The sequence below is a fragment of the Microcaecilia unicolor genome, chromosome 11 (assembly GCF_901765095.1).
Source record: "Microcaecilia unicolor chromosome 11, aMicUni1.1, whole genome shotgun sequence".
Taxonomy (NCBI): Eukaryota; Metazoa; Chordata; class Amphibia; order Gymnophiona; family Siphonopidae; genus Microcaecilia; species Microcaecilia unicolor.
The window spans coordinates 113,864,012-113,870,011 of record NC_044041.1 but is presented as its reverse complement, the minus strand read 5'-3'; the positions used below and the strand labels follow the sequence as shown (position 1 = coordinate 113,870,011).

Genomic DNA, 6,000 nt, shown 5'->3' with positions numbered 1-6,000 from the left:
AACAACGTCGGCTCCTGCGGGCATGAGTGGGGATGGGGGACATTAATTGCAGGGATGGATGGGGACGGAATGGATCCTAGTGGGTACAGGTGGGTATAGGTTAGATTCCAGTGAGGACAGGCAGGGATGGGTGAAATTTCTGTCCCCATGCAACTCTTTAATCTCTATAGGATATTGCTCAGGAGATTCATGTGATCCATTCAGTGACTGGGGCTAGCATGTTGTATACATTGGAAACAGGATGCTGGGCTTGATGGTCTGTCCCAGTATGGCAATTCTTATGTAGGTATCATTTCAGGCACTGTATGTTCTGCAGGTAGATCATGGGGATACACAGAGATGGTATTTGTAGTGCTTAACAGAGCCATTCTTGCAAACGGGTTCAAGTTAGTGTGCAGAGCTTTCTGTTGGAGTTTTAGAAATAGCAGGTAGTTATCTTCTCCTTATTGAGGACTGGATGCTGGCTGGACATGGTGTAGTATGGGCCTGGTGCCACTGCATATGGGGAGTTCCCTTTGTCAGATAAGGGATTAGTTTTTATTGTTTTGGAGCCAAGGTAGGGTGGTTCCAGTTCTGAACACTTGTGGGAGCTGTGACTAGGCTTGAGAGCTTCCCCTTTATAATCTGCTTATTTAGGAAGTTTATAGTTTTTCTGTGAGAGCTGCATGATCATTGTGGTCTGCTTTGCCCTTCCCCTCCCTAGGCCTCTGAGGTAACAGCCCGAGAGGGTGCCATGACTTCCTGAGTGAGACTGCCTGCTTATTTTCTGAGGGCTGGTGAAGTGAGGTAAGAGTCTCTGGTGCTAATGTGGAGTAGGATGTTTTTATTGTATATGCCAGTGAATTGTGTATGTGATTTTGTTATCCACTTTGAACTATGTCTAGAATGGGCTATAAAATTTTTTTAAAAATATCCGATGTCGATACTGATACACCACTGTCCATGTGGTGCTTTTGAATGGTTTGCAGTGAGATCCTGATCTGACTCTACTTCAGGACCTGCAGGTTCTTGAGTGGAGCCCTTTGGGTTTCTGGTGCTTTTGTCACTTGGTATTACTGTACACATTGGTGCTTCACAGGGGCCCTTCATGTCAGAAACTTGTGTTTCTTGTCTTCCGTAATCCCTCCCTCCTTTTTTGTAGTCCTTTTGTTCAGCAGCATTTCTATTAAAATTTACTACCCTTCCTGCTAGTTCTTTTCTTTCCTTTTTTTTTTTGTATGTGAAGAGGAAGGTGTCTGCAGATTCTAACAGTGCAGCAGATAAGAAAGACAGAGAGAAAGGGCAACTGCAGGCTAGCACTGGATTCCAATGGCGTGCCCAGTGAAGCTTACAAGAAAATTCTGGGCATTGGAAGGGCAAGTCTCCATTGGATGGAGTCCATCCTAGGTGTACAAGCATTATCCTGTCTACTCTATGGAGAACTAGTGCTACAAAAAAATTATTAGGGATATGCCATCTTTCTGTGGTACATCCAAAGTAGTTTATGTATTGCCTACAGGTACTTTTGTTGTCCTTAGTGGTTTGTAATCTAAGCTTTTATACCTATAGCAATAGAGAGTTAGGTGACTTGCCCAGAGTTATAAGGAGCCACAGTGAAAATTATATCCAGTTCCCCAGGCTCTCAGCCTGCTGCCCTAAACATTAGGCTACTCCTGTACTGTTATTAGTGTGCCTTAAAAATGTTAGGGCATGCTAAGTTGATTTAATGTGCACTAACTGCTGAATCAATGTGTATTAAGTTGATTAGGGTGAATTAAAATGCAATAGCATGCATTAAAAGCTTACTACTAAAATGAATGTGGGAAATGAACTGAAAAAGCAACCCAAAATTGTGAAAATTTCAGAAAATAAATATAGAAATAAACTAATTTTTTTTCTGCCTGTGTACATCCCTTTCTCTGAGGACAAACAGGCATGATAGGCTCACATGTGAGGTGACATCATCCACGGAGCCCGGTGCGGACACTGCCACCACTGTCACTTTAAAACTTTGAGGCAGTGCCCCCACCACCACATACATGGGTGCCTTCCTGCTTGACACTTGAGTGTGGGACCAGCTGTCTAGCGTTTTCTGTGGAGCAGAGAAGTTGGGTTTCTAATCTCTCCTCAGCACATCAAACTTTTCTATTATGGTGCCTTCCCTTTTTCAGGACATTTTTTTCTATTTTTTTTTCTTTTTCTTTGTTAATTTTAATCAATTTATTGATTTTTCCAATTGCTTTTTCTTTTTTCGGCCTCTGAGCATCTGAGCACCTGAGCACCTTTTTCAGGTACGGAACTACTCGAGCTCCCCGGGTCATTGAGCCTTCTGACCTTGTGTCGGCCGTTTTTCCCTCCAAGTCAATGAATGTGAAAAAGTGTACTTGATGAAATAGGACCATTTCAGGCACAGACTCCCATAATTGGTATGTTCAGTGCTTGGGTCTGGAGCACTGGGACATACAGCGTGGACTCTGTCTCCTCATGCAAACGAGGACATTTAAAACCCACAGAGACCAGCGTGAAAAATGTTTTGGTTCTGCATCAGCATTGGTATCGAGCATGGCAGGGGATTCTGCACTAGACATTGAACCTGCATCGGCATCGACATTGGGTGCAACGACTCAACATTGAGAATGCCCGAATCAGATTCAGTACTGCGACCGCATAAGGACTCTATGTCTTCCTCATCAGTGCCATGTGCGTCCAGGGACCTGCAGTGTAAAAAAAAAACCTAAGAAGCATCACCATCATTCTTCCTCCAGGCACTCTGCTAATACCTCCTCTGCAATGACATCCTCAATGCACTGGAAGCGTCCATGCTGCAGTGACCGCTGTCCTTCTCTACAACTTATTTCTCGAGAGCCTTTGATGTCCTTGAGATCTTTTACACCTACACAAGCTATAACTCAGGCTGCCTCCACACCACTTTCTCAGTCGGTACCGATGCCTACTCTGCAGGAGGAAATCCAGGATACACTCAAAAGAGAAACTCTCAGGGCTACTGCATACTCCGTCTGTTCAGGCTTATAGGGTGCTTGCATGAGCCTCAGCCCAGCCTGTAGATACATCAGAGAGACAGTCACAGGAGAGGACCCGCACACCGGCTCAGCATCGACTGTCAAGGGCACCATGAACCCAACTGACGCATGCGTCGACATCAGTAGAGGAACTTTTCTCCAGCCTCGGAGACTCATCTGCCTCAATGTTCTTCCATGTAGAGCTAATGCTCTATTCAACACTCTTCCACATACTTCCCAAGAGAAGTACTTTGAAGAGTCAGATTCAGACCTCTCCTGGGAGGTGGAGCAGAACCCACAGGACCTCTCAGCTGAGAGGTCCTATGGAGTCTCATCTGACCCTTCTCTGCAGCCTGAGAGACATAAGTCTCCAGAATGTTTATCCTTTCCTGGCTTTGTCTGTGAGATGGCCCAAGCTATACCTTTCAAATTGGAGATGGAGGAGGAACCTCGTTCAGAGTTCTTTGAGGTTCTAGACTATGTCTGTCCTCCTAGAGAGGGAATCACTATTCCACTTCATACAGTCATGAGGAGTACTCTCATCAGTGGCGTTCCTAGGGCGGATCGCCGATGCGTTCCCCCCCCCCCCCCCGGCGAAATGCCCCCCCCGGGTGCATTTTTACCTGCTGGGGGGGGGGGGGGGTGCCGGGCGCCTGTCGGCTTCGCTCGTTCCATGCTCCCTCTGCCCCAGAACAGGAAGTAACCTGTTCCGGGGCAGAGGGAGCACGGAACAAGCGGAGCCGACAGGCGCGTGGCATCCCCCCCCCCCAGCGGCGTGCACCCTGGGTGGACCGCACCCACCGCCCCCCCCCCCCTTAGGAACGCCACTGACTCTCATCAAAAACTGGGAGACTCCACTAACAGTTCAAGTTGCTCCAATTAATGCAATGTACAAGATACAGAAATGCACTGGGTTTGAAAAAACGCAGTTACCCCATCATTCCTTAGTTGTGAAATCTGCTTTGAAGCGTATTTACAGTTTGAGATCTCATGCTTCTGCTCCTCCAGGCAGGGAAACTAGAACATTAGAAACAGAGAAAAATATGAAAAATGTAGGCAGATAAAGACCATATGGCCTATCCAGTCTGCCCATCCATGCCATCTACTCTCCCTATCCCTCCCTTAGAGAGCTTATGTACATGTACCAAGCTTTCTTGAATTCAGATACTGATTTCATTTCCACACTTCCACCAGGAGGCCGTTCCTCTCCACCCTTTCCATGAAGAAGTATTTCCTCAGGTTACTTCTGAGACTATTCCCTCACCTTCATCCTAAGCCCCCTCGTTCCAGAGCTTCCTTTCACTTGAAAGAGACTCACCTCCTATGCATTTACATCATGTAAATATTTAAATACTAAGAAAAAAGGCCCATTTCTGACACAGATGAAATGGGCGCTAGCAAGGTTTTCCTCGGAGTGTGTGTGTTTTACAGAGTGTGTGTGAGAGTGAGTGTGTGATACAGAGAGAGTGAATGTGTGAGTGTGTGTGACAGAGAGAGTGAGACTGTGTGCGAGTGTGTGTGTGTGTGTGTGTGAGAATGAGAGTGTGTGCCAGGGGCCCCCTCCCTCCCTCTCTCCCAGTTTCATGGTCCGGCTGCCCTCCTTCCCTCTCACCCACCCACCCACCCACCCATCCAGTTCTTTGGTCCGCCCTCCCTCCCACCCAGTTCCAGGGTCGTTTCCCCCCCTCTCCCCCTCCCTCCCAGTTTCAGGGTCACCCCCCCTTCCTCCATCCCCTCCAAGTTCCAGGGACACCCCTCCAAGTTCCAGGGGCACCTCTCCCTCCCACCCCCCCCAGTTCCAGGGTCGTTTCCCCCCCCCCTCAGTTCCAAGGTAGTTGCCCCTTCTCTTTCCCTCCCCTGCCCTCCAGCCACCCACCTGCAACGTTGTGAAGCTGACTCCGTGGCTTCATTGAAGTGAAGGGTTCTTAAGTTTCGTCAGGGTCGTCGCTCTGTAACCATCTCTTTCGGCCCCGCCCTCGCGCCTCTGATAGGTCCGCCGCCCTCGACGTCAAAGCGTGATGACTTCGTGGACGTCAAAACGTGATGACGTCGAGGGCGAGGGACCTATCAGAGGGGCGAGGGCGGGGCTGAAAGAGATGGTTACAGAGCGATGAACCTAACAATCCTTACGAACCCTTCACTTCAGTGAAGCCACGGAGTCAGCTTCAGAACGTTGAAGGTGCCTTTTATTATAGTAGAGATTTCTATCATATCTCCCCTCTCCCAAAGTATATATATTGAGATTTTTAAGTCTGTCCGCATATGCTTTATGACTAAGACCACTGACCATTTTAGAGCCACCTTCTGAACCAACTCCATCCTGTCTATATCTTTTTGAAGGTGCTGTCTCCAGAATTGTACGCAGTATTCTAAATGAGATCTCACCAGAGTCTTATACAGGAGCATCATCACCTCCTTTTTCCTACTGGTCATTCTTTTCCCTATGCATCCAAGCATCCTTCTAGCATTCACCATCGCCTTTTCCACCAGCTGACCACCTGGACCAGGAGCACCTCAGATCAAACCAGGAGCTATAGAGCACACCTCGTCCACCTGCTGGAGACAGAAAAATACTGAATTGTAGGAGCTGCAAACAAAGCTCATAGAGCACACCACAATTCTGCACTCTCCACCTCCACCTGCTGGTTGACAGTCAAAAAACCGGCTCTTCTGGAATAGTCTGAGGATGCAAAGGAAGACCAATTTGCAAATTTTGATCAATTCACTTGTCTTGCTCTGCTACATTTGACATCAGACTCTTTTGTCAGGAGAACATTTTAAGCCTTTATGCTATCCAACCACATATTAGATTATTAACTTTATTCCACAATTTACTTGAAGTCTCTAATAGACTTCCTTCCTCCTGAAAAGGCTGATGAGTTCCTCAAACTTCACAGGAAACTTCTATATTGTTGTAAATATCTAGCAAGACAGGCCTTTGCTGCTTTTGATGACTCTTCTCATATTTCCGCCTTAGGAGTAGCAATGTGATGGCTTTCCT

General features: G+C 47.2%; 1 protein-coding gene across 1 annotated transcript in view; it reads left to right on the top strand.

Moving 5' to 3' along the window:
* Positions 1 to 664: 664 nt before the first annotated feature.
* The window catches only part of FERMT3 (fermitin family member 3), a 124,541-nt gene continuing 119,205 nt past the window's right edge, over positions 665 to 6,000 (top strand). Inside the window, exon 1 of the mRNA XM_030219129.1 lies at positions 665 to 786. The gene's annotated coding sequence lies outside the window, so the exon portion shown is untranslated. The remainder of the gene's footprint in view (positions 787 to 6,000) is intronic.